Source organism: Phyllobates terribilis, unplaced genomic scaffold (assembly GCF_046119375.1).
Source record: "Phyllobates terribilis strain yellow unplaced genomic scaffold, ASM4611937v1 Scaffold_5__5_contigs__length_657084704, whole genome shotgun sequence".
NCBI classification, from domain to species: domain Eukaryota; kingdom Metazoa; phylum Chordata; class Amphibia; order Anura; family Dendrobatidae; genus Phyllobates; species Phyllobates terribilis.
The window spans coordinates 175285210-175301831 of record NW_027362765.1 but is presented as its reverse complement, the minus strand read 5'-3'; the positions used below and the strand labels follow the sequence as shown (position 1 = coordinate 175301831).

The 16622-nt window shown below is 43.4% G+C and overlaps 1 protein-coding gene across 1 annotated transcript in view; it reads left to right on the top strand.

Moving 5' to 3' along the window:
• The window catches only part of SKAP1 (src kinase associated phosphoprotein 1), a 682301-nt gene that overhangs the window by 153949 nt on the left and 511730 nt on the right, over window positions 1-16622 (top strand). The gene's annotated exons all lie outside the window — the stretch shown is intronic.

The following is a 16622-nucleotide window of genomic DNA, read 5'->3' as shown; positions in this document are numbered from 1 at the left end:
ATCGGTGATTGGTTGCGGCCGATATTTAAATTTGGCGCCCAAATCGGTGATTGGTCGTGGGCAGCGCCAGCGACCAATCAGCGATTTTTAACACAAATGTCCGGACCTTTGTAACACCATGCAGATACTGTGGGGACATCAGTGGCTAGAGTGTGAAGGGAGGACCGGGGAGCGGCGCTGCGGGTCGGGATACTTCTGCTGCGAGCGTCCCTGGTTCTCGCAGCAGAAGTATCCGCACAGGCAGCGCCGCTGACATCCATGCGGCTAGGGTGTGAAGGGAGGACCGGGGAGCGGCGCTGACATCCAATTGGTCGCGGCCGCTATTTAAATGTGCCGCACAAATCGGTGATTGGTCGCGGTCTTGGCCTGCGACCAATCACCGATTTGTGCGCCAAATTTAAATATCGGCCGCGACCAATCACCGATCTTTATTCCACAGTTAAACACCGCTGTGCTGATTGGTCGCGGCCGATATTTAAATGTGGCGCCCAAATCGGTGATTGGTCGCGGGCAGCGTCCGCGACCAATCAGCACAGCGATATTTAACTTTTGCGCTAAGATCAGTGATTGGTCGGGTCCGAAGACCGCGACCAATCATCGAATCGTCTTGGTGAGGACCGGGGAGTGGCGCTGCCTGTGCGGGTACTTCCGCTGCGAGAACCCGGGACATGAGCGGGTGCTCGCAGCAGAAGTATCCCGATCCGCAGCGCCGCTCCCCGGTCCTCCCTTCCGCATGGAGGTCAGCGACACCGGCGGTCCTTCCGCTGCTACCGGCCGGGAGATGAGCGCCTCGCGCCGCTCATCTCCCGGCTGCATCTCCGTCTCGCAGATGGGTCCGGCGGTCGGGGTCCTTCTGCTGTTACTGGCCGGGAGATGAGCGCCTCGCGGCGCTCATCTCCCGGCTGCAACGCCGCTGAGCTCCGTCCCGCAGATGAGCCACTAACGGCCGCCATCTTTTTTCAGAAATCCCGCGGCGCTGATTGGCCGCTGCCGGACCAATGAGCGACGCGGGATTTCCTGGACAGATAAATACCTTCCTACTAAAACTGCTCAAATAGTTAATTACTACATATTTGTTACATGTGGTTAGCTTTTGTTGCAATTGTGGGAGGACCCTTTTAAAAATCTAGACTAGACAGACCACTTCTTATATCATGTTGCTTTTATAACACCAACACATTCTGTAGCGGAGCATAAAGACTGTCATATCCATGAATGCCTACCTGTGTTTGAGATACACGAGTCAATTTTACACGGAAGCAATTAACTAACTAGTACGGTTTTAGAGGCTGGGGCAGAAAATCTTGCAGGAAACCCAAACAAAGATAGAACATGCAAACTTCATGCATATGTTGTGTTTGTTGGATATAAACCCAAGACAACACTGCCAACTACTGAGCCATTTTTTGCAGAGTTAGGCTACGTGCCCACAATGCAGAAATGCTACGGATTTTTCCTGAGCGTTTCTGCATCTCCGTAGCAAAAATAAACAAACCGCATTTGGATTTTACATGCGTTTTTTCAGCCAGGGACAAGCTTTTGTCAAGCGTTTTGCACATGCGATTTCGCATCACTTGGAAAAGTGCTTGACAACTTGGTCACACTATATAAATTCATGCAATCGGCATGGATTTATATAGTGTGACCAAGTTAAGTTTAAAAAAAAAAGTGTAAAAATGGTAAAAACTAAAAAAAAAAACATTATACTCTCCTTCCGATGGCCCGACGTCAGCGGTCGCATGACCTGTCACATGACTAAATTACGTGATGGAAGGTTCTTTTACACCATTGCGAGCCACCGGGGACCCTGGACGCACCGTACTGGAGACCGGGTCCATCAGAAGGTGAGTATAATGTTTTTTTTCATTATTTTAAATTATGTTTTTTTACAGGTACTATGGTACCCGAGTCTGGATGAGAGTCTCCTCTTCTCTTCTCCAAACCCGGGTACCATCCGCACATTGAATCGCTTAATATTCGCATGTGCACATGTAGTCATGCGTATATTAAGCGATTCAATGCAAGTCAATGGCGGCGAAAACGCCGCAATTACACAAAATAATTGGTAGTGCTGCGGATTTTTCCGCAATGACAATCTGCAGCGGAAATTTCCGCATCATGTGCACAGCACATGCGGATTATCATTGGGGAACATTGCAGACCTTCTACCAAGCGTCTTTTAAGCGTTTTTGCGGCGGAATTGCCGCTGCGGAAATGCTTAAAAAATGCATAGTGGGCACACAGCCTTTAGGGTCATTTACACTGAAAGATAATCGTGACCAGCATTATTAAAAACAATTATATTGCTGTGTACATAGATTGGCAATCACCCAATAAACGATCAAAATGTTCATTCATTGGGGAAAATGATCTTTTGTGCAGTGTAAAAGATCATCGTTCTCGGCAGTACATCGTTCTGTGTAAACAGGATTCGTGCTGCCGAGAACCATGGCAGCCTATGCGCACTGAGTGATCTAGTATAGATTACTGAGTTTGCATCGCTTGCTTTGGTCTCACCAATTGATGGTCGTATTGTGCTGCTGGAAAGTCTGACATCTACTCTTGTAATTTGGAAAGGTCATGAGATCTACTTGATAAAAAGTTGTGATAGGACTGAAATGGTATGTAAATTATTAGGGGAATTGCTAGAGTCTTAAAGACACTGTAGGACATTTACCAAAGCACCCAATTTGGTAAATTAATTTGCCAAATTTCTTTGTTGGGAATGTATGCTCCAAGTTTATTAATATCTCCTGCTATTTAATGCAGAACTTTTAGTACCTACACCATAATGTAAAAATTATGAAGAAAAAATGATGTGCGTAAGTTTTTAAAGGGAACCAGGTTTTTGGTACCCTATCTGATGGTAGCATGATGTCGATGCAAAGACCCTGATTCTATAGATGTATCACTTATTGGACTTCTTGCTGCACATTTGATAAAATCCCTGTTTTCTCTGCTGTAAATCTACCAGTTCTCTAAATGTTGAGCTCTGTGTAATCCTGCCCACACCACTGATTGTGCCTCATCAGAAAGTTGCCAGTGTACTTTACACAGCTGCCAATTAGTGAAGGGGGCGGGGTTATACAGAGCTCATGAATATGTAGCACTACATGGCAACAGGTTTACTAGTTTAGTGATAATCTGCTAACAGTGATTTTTTTTCAAAACTACAACAAACAGTCTAGTAAATGATACATCGCAGTTTCTCGTTAACCTCTTCCTAACCATGTAATGTAAGTTGCATCATATGAACGTAGCGTTGTATGGACTGAGCTTAGGGACTAAGCCTGTGCCATACCCAGCAGATTCCACCTGTGTGACATAGCTGGCATCTGCCTGTAACAAAAGCGTCTGCAACAAGCTCTGATCACTGCCATAGACATTTAAATGGCTGGGTTGTGATCGGCATATGCTGATGGGTTACCATGGCAGTTAAAGGCCTACTGGTTACTGCCCCTTGGCTGCTATGTTGATCTAAAGCCTAGCCCGTGGGCTGCAGCTGGACTTCATAGGAGGACCTAATTTTAACACATACTGCAGTATATAGCGGTCATCTGTATGCTGCATTATATGGTATAATCAATCAAATGTACACAGCTTCATAACAAAAGTCTAACTTATACCACCCCCTTTTCCAGCTAAAAATGTATCAGACACTGTCTGTATGATGTCAGCCATGTACAGTTAGGTCCAGAAATATTTGGACAGTGACGAGTTTTCACATTTTAGCTTTTTGCTAAACCATATTCAAGATAGTTATATAATCAATATGGGCTAAAAATGCAGACACTCAGCTTTAACCCCTTCATGACCTTTGACGTACCTATATGTCATGGTCGGGTAGGGCTTCCTGACCTTTGACGTATAGGTACATCATGGCAATCGTGGGCGGCACAGCAACTGTGCCTGCGCAATTGCTGCCGGGAGCTCTTCTTACGTGATAGCCGAGCCCCGGCTAGAGAGGGGGCTTCCTCTGCAGTCCAATCGGCACCCCTCGTGACGTCATCGCGAGAGCCCGATTGTTGTCATGGCAACCCGCGGTTGTCATGATGACCTCCGGCTCTGTCAGCGACTGTACCCTGCTTAGTCCATGCCATGAGCATGGTCTAAGAAGTTTCTGTTATGCATTATACCTGTCAGTATTACACTTGCAGTGCTGGTGCATTGCAATGCATTATACCAGCGATCAGAGTCATAAAAGTTAGAGGGACTAAGTAAAAAAGTGCAAAAAAATTGTAGACACCGTTTAAAAAAAATCACAAAGTGAATGAAAAAAATATTATACCAAGAAATAGGTGTATTTATCTAAAAACAAAAATAAACAAAAAAAAGTACACATATTTGTTATCGCCACATCCAGAACAAACCGACCTATAAAACTGTCACACTAGTTAACCCCTTCAGTGAACACCATAAAAAAAACTATGCTTTTTCATCATACTGCCAAACAAAAAGTTAAATAAAACATGATCAAAAAATTGTATGGAAATAAAAATGGTATTGCTGAAAACGTCATCTTGTCCAGCAAAAAACAAGTTGCCATACAGCTCTATGAGCGGAGAAATAAAAAAGTTATAGCTCTCAGAATGTAGCGATGCAAAAACAATTTATTTCTTTAAAATAGTTTTTATTGTGCAAAAGTGGCAAAACATAAGAAAAAATATTTAAATGTGGTATCACTGTAATCATACTGACCCATACTGTGAACGGCATTAAAAAAAAAAAAAAAGATTCTTCTTCATCTGAATTACCTCATTCAGAGATTTAGATGGAAATGGGGAGGAGGTATCGCATTTTATGTTAGAAAAGCGTATATCTCCACAGAGATTGAAGCATCAGAAGCTGGGAGTTCTATGGAAACTGTTTGGGTAAGAATACAAGGAGAGAACAATGGAAAGGACACCATTATAGGCATTTACTATAGGCCACCTAGGTAAGCTGAAGATATGGATGAACTCTATGCATCAGATGGCCAAGTTATCCAAAAAATATGACGTAGTGATCATGGGAGATTTCAACTATCCAGACATTTTTTCAGGCATCTCTCAGGCAAAAGTAACAGGTCCAGCAAATTCTTATCCTCTCTTGCTGACAACTTTATCTTCCAAAAGGTAGAAGAGAAAACAAGGGGATCTGCTACTTTGGATCTAATCCTCATAAACAGGAAGGAAATGGTTGAGGAGGTAAGGGTAGCTTACCTTTGTTGAGTAAATCTGTCCAGTGGTTCTTTTATAGTCTTTACTTTCATTTTTGCCATAATGATATGCATGTGCTCTCATTATGTATTCATGTATGCCTATCACTGCCTTGTGACAGGTCACAGTGCTTTCAGTGACCTGCCTACTATTTTAAATAATGACTGTAAATTGTGTATACATTTCACCAAAATGGCCGCGGCGGCCAGCGCATGCGCAGTAGCATCTCTCGTTTGCTGAGAGATGCTACTGTGCACGCGGGGACGCCATTTTACTTTTGGAAAGAGAATTTGGGTGTAGCAATATGGCACCCCGCATGCGCAGTAGCATCTCTCGGCAACCGAGAAATGCTACTTCGCAAGCGTGGATTGCAGGGGCCATATTGCTGCAGGCAAATGTCTTTTTCCTCTAGCAAAATGGTGCCCGCGCATGTGCAGTAGCTAAACGCCGCTGCGCTTAGCTACTGCGCACGCGCTACTTTGCTCTCGGCAAATGAGAGATGCTACTGCGCATGCGCTGGCCGCCGCAGCCATTTTGGGGGAATGTAATTTTCAATATGACAGACAAATTACACATTCAGTATTTAAAATGGTAGTCAGGTCACTGAAAGCACAGTTCCCTTTCACAAGGCAGAGATGGGCATACATGAATACATAATGAGAGCACATGCATATCATTGTCAGAAATGAAAGTAAAGATTGTAAAAGAACCACTGGACGAATTTCATCACCCAAGGTATAATCTTACTCAGTATAACGGCACCCACCTGACAGTGTATGTGGTTTACTAAGCACAATCCTGCTGACTGGTGCGCTTTAAGGACAGAAATGTCCAGGAAGGATGGGAAAATTTGAAAAATTAGATTCTGAAAGCACAATCGTTAACAATCCCTAAAAGAGGGAAGAATAGGAAGCATTTAAGGAAACCACAATGGATGAATACAGAACTTAAACACATGCTAAAAAGGAAGAAAGAAATATTTATCAAATGGAAAGAGGGAAGCATATCTAAAGAACAATATAATGCTGTCTGCAGAACCTGTAGGGCACGCATCAGATTAGCTAAAGCTGATAATGAATTAGGGCTTGCAAGAGATGTCAAAAGCAATAAGAGGATTTTGGGGGTATGCCAAAAGTAAAAGAAAAGTCAAAGATGCTATAGGATTTTTACAGGATGAAAATGGGAAAGTGGTAAAAAATAATGCTGAGAAGACTGAACTTTTAAATTCCTATTTTGCTTCCGTGTTCTCTAAGAAAGTAAATGTAACATCAACTGATCTTCACTGTACTATTGAAGGAGTAGAAGAATCCACAATATCTATAAACAAAAAGATAGTGAGTTAATACTTAGCTAACATAAATTAATTCAAGTCTCCAGGTCCAGATGAATTACATTCTAAGGTACTGAAGGAGATAGCAAAGGAAATTATTGAACCACTCTCCATAATGTTTTAAAATTCTTGGAGAACAGGAGAAGTCCCAGAAGATTGGAGAAGAGCGAATGTTGTCCCTGTCTTCAAAAAGGGGACCCAGGGAACTATAGGCCCGTGAGCCTTACTTCTATACTAGGAAAGATCTTTGAACAAATTATTAAACAACATGTATGCAACCTTTATAAAAATGAACTGATTAACCAGAGCAAGCCAGTTTGTAACTAATAAGTCATGTCTGACCAACTTAATTTCCTTCTATGACACAATCACTGACTGGGTGGATCAGGGAAATGCAGTAGATATAGTATATCTTGACTTCAGCAAAGCATTTGACGAAGTATTTCATGCCATTCTTATTGAAAAAATGACCAACTATGGAATGGACAAGACAATTGTTAGGTGTATTCATAACTGGCTTAGTGATCGGCCCCATAGCGTAGTCATAAATGGTCACACATCCAGTTGGAAGAATGTCTCAAGTGGGGTACCACAAGGCTCTGTACTGGGCCCTGTGTTGTTCAACATCTTTATCAATGATTTAGATGAAGGAATTGAGGGTCAACTGATTAAATTTGCTGATGACACAAAATTAGGTGGGGTAGCTAATACTAGACAAGAGAGAGAGGATTAACAAGGAGAAATGCAGAGTCCTACATCTGGGCAAGAAAAATGAAAAAAGAATATACAGAATGGGAGGAATAGGGCTAAGCAACAGCACATGAGAAAAAGACTCGGGTATACGAATAGATCACAGACTGAACATAAGTCAACAGTGTGATGCAGCAGCAAAATAAGCGAACACAATTCTGGGTTGCATTAACAGAAGCATACAGTCTAGATCACGTGAAGTAATTATCCCCCTATACACCTCTTTGGTCAGACCTCATCTGGAATACAGAGTCCAGTTCTGGGCCCTTACATCTTAGAAAAGATATGAAGAAACTGGAGCAAGTTCAGAGAAGAGCGACCAAAATGGTGACCGGGCTGCAAACAATGTCCTATGAGGAACAGTTAGAGGATTTGAGAATGTTTAGCCTGCAAAAGAGTAGACTGAGAGGAGACTTAACCACTTCGCACCAGAGCCTGTTTTTGCCTTCGTGACCGGGCCAATTTTTTCAATTCTGATCACTGTCACTTTATGAAGTAATTACTCTGGAACGCTTCAACGTATTCCCCTGATTCTGAGATTGTCTTTTCATGACATATTGTACTTCATGATAGTGGTAAAATTTCTTAGATATAACTTGCGTTTATTTGTGAAAAAATCGGAAATTTGGCAAAAATTTAGCAATTTTCAAACTTTGAATTTTCATGCCCTTAAATCAGAGAGATATGTCACACAAAATAGTTAATAAATAACATTTCCCACATGTCTACTTTACATTAGCACAATTTTGGAACCAACATTTTTTTTTGTTAGGGAGCTATAAGGGTTAAAAGTTGACCAGCGATTTCTCATTTTTCCAGCAAAATTTACAAAACCATTTTTTTAGGGACCACATCATATTTGAAGTCATTTTGAGGGGTCTTTTTGACAGAAAATACCCCAAAGTGACACCATTCTAAAAACTGCACCCCTCAAGGTGCTCAAAACCACATCCAAGAACTTTATTAACCCTTCAGGTGCTTCACAGGAATTTTTGGAATGTGGAAGAAAAAAATTAACATTTAACTTTTTTCACAAAAATGTTACTTTAGACCCAATTTTTTTTATTTTCACAGGGGTAACAGGAAAAAATGGACCCCAAATTTTTTTGTGCAATTTCTCTTGAGCGTGCTGATACCCCATATGTGAGGGAAAACCACTGTTTGGGCGCACTGCAGGGTTCGGAAGGGAAGGAGCGCCATTAGACTTTTTCAATGTAAAATTTGTCTGAATAATTAGCAGACGCCATGTTGCGTTTGGAGAGCTCCTGATGTGCCTAAACAGTGGAAACCCCCCACAAGTGACACCATTTTGGAAACTAGACCCCTTAAGGAACTTATATAGATGTGTGGTGAGCACCTTGAACCCCAAGGTGCTTCACAGAAGTTTATAATATTGAGCTGTAAAAATAAAATTTTCACATTTTTCCCACAAAAACGTTTTTCATCCCTTAATTTTGCATTATCATAAGGGTAATAGGAAAAATTGCACCATGAAATTTGTTGTGCAATTTCTCCTGAACACGCTGATACCCCATATGTGGAGGCAAACCACTGTTTGGGCACACTGCAGCGTTTGAAAGGGAAGGAGCGCCATTTGACTTTTTGAATGTAAAATTTGTTTGAATAATTAGCGGACGCCATGTTGCATTTAGGGAGCCCCTGATGTGCCTAAACAGTGGAAACCCCCCACAAGTGCCACCATTTTGGAAACTAGACCCCTTAGGGAACTTATCTAGATGTGTGGTGAGCACCTTGCACCCCCAGCTGCTTCACAGAAGTTTATAATATTGAGCCTTAAAAATTAAATTTTCACATTTTTCCCACAAAAAATGTTTTTCATTCCCTAATTTTGCATTATCATAAGGGTAACAGGATAAATTGCACCATGAAATTTGTTGTACAATTTCTCCTGAGTACGCCGATACCCCATATGTGGGGGAAAACCACTGCTTTGGTGTACGGCAGGGTTCGGAAGAGAAAGGAGCGCTATGTTGGCTGGGATAGGCAGCAGACACCATGTCACATTTGAAGAGTCGCTGACATGCCGAAACAGCAGAAACCCCCACAAGTGACCCCATTTTGTAAACTACACCTCTCAAGGAATTCATCTAGGGAAGTAGTGAGTATTTTTTAATTTTTAAATATATACCATTGGGTAGTGAAAAAAGCATAATTATATTTTTACCACAAAAAAATGTTTTACCCTCAGATTTTACATTTTCACACAGGGCAATGGGTAAAAATGGTGCCGAAATGTGTCACACAATTTCTTCTAAAAGTGGCAATACCCCATATGTGGCTGTATCGTACCGCTCAGCTATACGGCGAGATCTGGGGGGGACGGAGTGCTATTTGACAATTGGAGAACAAATTATTGTAGAATAGGCATTTGGATTTGGGAGCACAAAATTTTCTGAATTTCTTTTGGGGGGCAAGGGCCATTTCGCTTTTCCAGAGCCTTTCTGCTACCAGTAACTTGGAAGCCCCTTATATTTTTAACAGATGACGGACCTGAGTGGGGACTAGCTTTTTTTGAGGAATGAGTTGAAGCTTTTATTGGGAACATTTTACGTAACATTTATCCGGCGCTCTAGGCTGAGCACTTACATCGGGGTTTCCATCTAAATTTCCAAGTGATGTAATTCAGAAGAAATCCCTGCCGGATCCATTCACTGTAATGAGGCAGCAGAGTTACTCTGGACTCCATCTGGCCTCTGTTTAGCGGTGTCCTTTTTTTCAGAAGTGCACAAAACTGTGGCCAACCGCACTTTTATGCACGCCTAAAACAAATGACACCGTGGAATCCCAGGCTAGACGGCGTCCACAGTGACCTATATCTGTCTCATTACAGGGAATCTTCCGTCATGGGTTCCGGCTGAATCACGTTTTTCAGAGATTTACACGGAAACTCTGGTGTGAGCGCAGGATAAATGTGGGCAGAGCCTTACTGCGATCTTTGGGAGACATAATAAACAAATCAGTAGCAGGTGAAGAATTGGTTTTATTTATTTTTTACGCCGTTCCTAGTGTGATATAACTGATTAGATTACTTTATTCTTTGGGTCGGTGCGATTACAGAGATACCAGATTTATATCGGGTTTTTATGACTGACAGCTGTCACACACTAAGAGACACTTTTTTTTGCAAAATCTAGTTTTTGCATCACCATATTTTGAGAGCTATAATTTTTCCAGATTTCGGCCGACGAGTCATGTGACGGCTTGTTTTTTTGTGGGACGAGTTGACATTTTTATTGGTACCATTTTTGGGTACGGGACATTTTTTGATCGCTTTCTATTCCGTTTTTTGGGAGGTAAAATTAACAGAAACAAACAATTCAGGAATTGTTTTTTGAGGGTTTTTTTATGCCGTTCTGCGTGTGGTAAAAGTGATCAGGCAGCGTTATTCTTCGGGTCAGTACGTTTACAGCGATACTACACTTACTGTATTTTTTTTTTTTGTTTTGGCGCTGTTACACAATAAAACAATTTTATAGAAAAAAATATTTATTTTGCATTGCTTTATTCTGAGCGCTATAACTTTTTTATTTTTCGGCTGATGGAGGTGTATGGCGGCTTTTTTTTTGTGGAACAAGATGACGTTTTCAGGGGAACCATTTTTATTTCTATTTTGTTTTTTTTGATCGCATTTTTTTTTCCACTTTTTGTTTGGAAAAAGCATATTTTTTTGCTCCGTTTTTTATTTATTTTTATTACGGTGTGCTCAGAAGGAGTTAATTAGTGTGACAGTTTTATAGCTCGGGTTGTTTCGGATGTGGCGATACCAAATATGTGTACTTTTTTTGGTTTTGTAAAAATATACGGATTTATTAGTTTAATATTTTATTTATTTATTTTTATTTATTTTGTGATTTTTTTTTTTTTTTTTTTTACAGTTTAAAAACTTTTTTTTTTACATTTTTACTTAGTCCCTGTATGGGACATTAATTTTTATTTTTCTGATCTCATGTAATGTAATAGACATGTATTACATTACATGAGATCTTCGCTGACTGTTTCACAGTCAGAGTCTCCTGCCTGGCTTCAGCTGCTGGCTGAGCTAGGCAGGACACCATATATGGCAGATCTGGAGGCGGTCATGTGACCTCCAGCTGCCATAGCAACCCCAGGTCCTGGAAGGTATCAGGGGTCGTCGGAGAGGTAAGTAAGACGACCCCCTCTCCTCCTTCTATCTTCTATATGCCGCGATCACTATAGATCGCGGCATATAGAACATAGCAAAGGGTTAACATCACTGGGACCTGATCCAATCAGGTCCCGATGATGTCCCCTGTCAGAGTTAACGCTCTGCACCGGAATCGCAACGCTTGCAGGACCCTGGGGGTCCTGAGCGCTGCGAGACCACCCACCGTTTTTAAACTTCTGCGCTGCACAGAGCCCAGCAAGCGCCGACGTTTATCTACAGTGGGCGGTCGGGAACCGGTTAAAAGCGGTCTACAAATAACTCAAGGGCTGTCACACTGTAGAGGGATGAAACTGAATGGGAGAAGATACAGATTGGATATTAGAAAAAACTTTTTGACAGTGAGCGTGATTAACGAGTGGAACAGGCTGCCACGAGAGGTGGTGAGTTCTCCTTCAATGGAAGTCTTCAAACAGAGGCTGGACAAACGTCTGTCTGAGATGGTTTAGTGAATCCTGCATTGAGCAGAGGGGGTTGGACCAGATGACTGGTGGTCCCCTCCAACTTTAACATTTTATGATTCTATGATACAAGTGCTTGATGTAGAGCACAGGATAAATGTGATCCAAGATGTTATGTAAAATGTTCCCAATAAAAGCTTCAATCCACAAAATAGCAAGTCCCTACTCCGGTCCATCATCTGTCAATGGAAGTATAGGGGGCTTCCACGTTACTGGTTGTACAAAGGCTCTGAAAAAGCGCTATGGCTCTTCGCCCCTTAAAAGAAGTCCAAAAAATTCTGCGCTCCAAAATCAAAATTCCCCTTCTCTTCTGAGCCCTACAGTGTGCCTAAATCTTATTTAGAATCCACATGTTTGCCATTTATGTAGCGATGAGAGCCCGCTTAATTTATGGGGTCCATGTCTCCAGAAGCAAGAGCTGGCCACAATGTATGGGCACTGCAATGTATGGGCACTGCAGTGTATGGGCACTACAATGGCAGATTTGTAATTTTCACTCAGCAACATCCACTGGATGTTTCTGGAAAACGCACATGAAGTCAAAATCATCACTACACCTGTAGATGAATTCCCACAGGGGTGTAATTTCCAAAATGGGGTCACTTGAGGAGGAATTTTGCTCTTCTGGCACTTAACACCTCTGTATATGGAATCTGCAAACTATTCTACGATAATTTGTTCTCCGAGAGTCAAATAGTTCTTCCCTCCCGAGTCTCGCCGTGTGGCTAAGCAGTACAGTTCAGCCACGTATGGAGAATTGCCACTTTCAGCAGAAATTGTGTGACAAATTTTGGTACCATTTTACCCATTTCTTCTTGTAAAAATGTAAAATCTGGGCTAAAACAAAATTTTGGTGGTAAAAATTTAATTATTTTTCTTCACAGCACAGTGGTATAAAATTCTGTGACACACCCCTGGTGTCAATATGATCATTGCACTCTTAGATTAATTAATTTAGAGGTGTAGTTTGTAAAATAGGGTCACTTATTGGAAGGTTCTGCTGTTCTGGCACCTCAGAGGCTTTTCCATTGGATCATAGCACCCGCAAACCTAAACAGCTAAATCTGCACTATAATGTGGTGTTCCTTCCCTTCTGAGCTTTCCACTGTGCCTGAAAAGTAGTTCTCGATAATATGTAGGGCATGGGTCTCAAATACGCTGGCCACATGTGGCCCCTGAGGCTGCGTTATGCGACCCTTGGGCCTCTGAGACAATCTCGTCCAGGGGGCTGCCGACTTCAGCACTTATTTTCAACTTTTGAGATGTATTGCAGCGCAGAGACCAGCTCTCTGCAACGCAATACCAGTACCAGCCACTGGCCAGTCAGAGGCCAGCGACTGACGTCGGCATCCCAGCGCGGCCACACATGACATCGTTGCTAAGTGCCCCGGCTGTGTAGAAGGAGGAGGACGCTGTACACCGAGGAAACGCGGTCAGGAGAGAAGAAATTTTTTTTATGTGTATGTAAAATGCTACAGAATGGGAGACATTGTTACAAGAAGGGGACAGTGAGGGGAACATGTCTATAGGATGGGGACACCACTGCAGGACAGGAGACATTATTACAGGATGAGGGACATTATTACAGGATGAGGGATATTATTACAGAATTGTGGACATTACAGGACCGGGAACATTTACAGGACTTGTGACATTATTACAGGATTGGAGACTTTATTACTGGATGGGGGGCCAGAATTACTATATGGGGTTAATTGTAAAACTTTATTGGGGATCAAAAAAAGAAAAACATTTTAACAAAAAAATGTAAAATAAAATAAAGAATGAAAAAATAATGGAATCCTATTTGGCCACTAAAAATGCTGTTTTATGTAAAAATTGAAGTAAAAGAGAAGACCTGTACCATAACTCATATGATAAAGACAATTAAAAAGATTAAAAAAACGTGCCAACAAAAAAGATCTAAAAGTCATATAGAAAAATACTGATATCACTGAAAACGTAATCTTCTCCCGTGCCAAGCCTTGGTGATGTAGGACTCGGAAAAGCAGGCTACAGCACACATAGTACTGAGAGGTTGTTAATGCGCCCAAATAATAGGGGGGGGGGGGGTTACGAACAGCTGAAAGAGCTGGGGTTGATCAAGTGCTCACTTACCTCCAGTCCAGGTCTTGGAAGGCCTGATTTAAAACTGCTGCGCCTTTCTCAGTCTGTCTGTGTGTGGTGCAAGGTGAGCAAGCCTTGCATGTGCTGCTCAGACTCTGCGGAAGGCAGAGAAAAACACTTTATTTAAACGGCTGAGGCTGTGCTGTATGGACTGGTTATTTTGGAGTTTTTGTTCAGTTATACCTTTTTGTGCCAGGAAGAGGCTGTTATGTTTTGTTTTCCTGATTGGTTTATGGACGCTTAATAAACCACCGGTTTGTTTTTGAACCTGCGGACTGCATTCCTATGTGAACATGATTCTACCCAGAGCTCATTCCTCACAGGTTGGTGCTAGAAGTGCGGGCACAAATCCCAAGGGGTAGTGTGGCTGCCATAGGAAACCCTGTATGTCCTGGGTGAAGGCTGCCAGCCAGCAAGTTTCATCCGGCAGCATAGAGGAGCTGATAAAGCAACTGGTGCAGGCGAATATGCATCAGCAGCAAGCTCAACAGGAGACCAACAAATTGTTGATACAGCAATTCCAGCTTCAACAGCAACAGATGCGGCAGCGTCAGCAGCAGTAACTGATGACGCTCCTGGTAGAGACCGTCCTTGTCAGAGAAGCCACACCACCTCCAGGCCGAATAGACGAGACCCAGGTGAGGAAAATCATGAGAGGGGCGTTGCAAAAGATGTCTCCGGTCCATTACGTTGAGGCGTTCCTGGCCATGTTTGAGAGGGTGGCAGACCGTGAGAGACTACCACTGGAGCAGTGGGCGGAGGTTCTAGCTCCATATCTGACCGGAGAACCACAGAAGGCGTATTTTGATCTGGCCCTACGGGACGCTAAGGAGTATAGTAAGCTTAAGGCTGAGATCCTGGCGCGGCTGGGCGTAACCCTGGCAGTCAGGGCATGAGTCCACCTCTGGGACTTCCACAGGGACAAACCTCCTCGGTCACAAATGTTTGATCTTTTGCACCTGGTACAGAAGTGGCTGCTGCCAAAGACTTGTTCCCCGGCCCAGTTGGTTGAGAGAGTGGTCATGGATCGGTTATTCCACTCACTGCCCAAGCCGATTCAGTCCTGGGTTGCCCAGGGAGATCACCAAAATGCAGACGACCTGGTGGGCCTAGTAGAGAGGTACCGGGCGGTAGAGGGTTCCCTGGGTGGTCAAGCAGGGGTTAGATCACCTTTTTGGGGCTCCCAAACGAAGGGGACTAAATCTTTGCTGAGTGGGCATCCAAAGTGCCAGGAGGCAGCTGAATCGCAGCTGGGTAATCGGTCTCATTCCATCCTGTTGGAGGTGTCATGCCCCTGGCCATATAGCCGCCCGGTGTCCCATGAACTCTGATCCAATGGACTGCAACATAGGCCGGCGTTGCTCCTATTTTGCCTACCCCACCTGCAGCACGGTTCCTCAACATGGCGAGGGCCCTCAGGTGTGCTCAGTGTCCATAAACGGGGTATAAGTGTCTGGACTGTTGGACTCAGGAAGTTTTTAACCCTGATGAGCGCCAAACTCCCTCATTGGCTGGTTCCTGGGAAGGTGGTGGGTGTCCGGTGTATCCATGGGGACGCTAAAAACGATCCTGTGGCCCGGGTGGATGTAAACACGGACTGTGGCACCACATCTCAGGAAATTGGGGGTCGTTAAAGACTTGATGCACCCGATAATAATCGGACGGGACTGTGCATTATTCTGGAACATGTGGGGAAAAGCGGGGACAGCCAAATGACCCCTGAAGAAACCTCGCCACAGGCTGTAACGGACGAGTTTCCCGTGTGTGTGTGTGTGGGCGATGGGGATGAGGTAGCTTCCCCTAAGGCCAATATCCCTGAGCTGGAGGTGTCCGAGGGAAACTCTGGAACTGCCCAACTCAGGGATTTAACTTTGAAAGGGACGTTCGAAAATGTTACCGTGTTAAATGGAGTGTCTCAGAAGCCTGGGGCCAACAGTCGGTTCCCTCATTTTACTGTGAATGGGGATTTGCTGTATAGAGTAACCAAGCCAAGGGATGAGATAATAGAGCAGTTGCTGGTGCCAGGGCCTTATAGATGCAGGGTACTAGACATGGCTCATTCCCATGTGTTGGGTGGTCACTTGGGTGCAGATAAGACTCAGGAACGGATTCGCCAGACATTCTACTGGCCAGGTTGCTATAGAGAAATAATGAGATATTGTCGTTCCTGCCCCACATGCCAGCTAACCTCCCCGGTGGCCCACTTCCGCAGCCCCCTAGTACTGCTACCGGTCATCGAGGTCCCATTTGAACGCATAGCAATGGATCTAGTGAGGCCCCTGGTCAAGTCCACCTGAGGGCATCAGTATATCCTGGTGGTATTGGATTATGCTGCATGGTATCCGGAGGCCATACCAATACAAAACTCCTCGGCCAGGGATATAGCTCGGGAGTTATTCCATTTATTTTCCAGAACGGGGTTGCCTAAGGAGATTCTAACAGATCTAGGGAATCCATTTATGTCGAAGGTCATGAGAGAATTGTGCAAGACACTACAAATTGCCCAGCTCAGAACCTCAGTGAACCATCCCCAGAGGGACAGACTGGTGGAG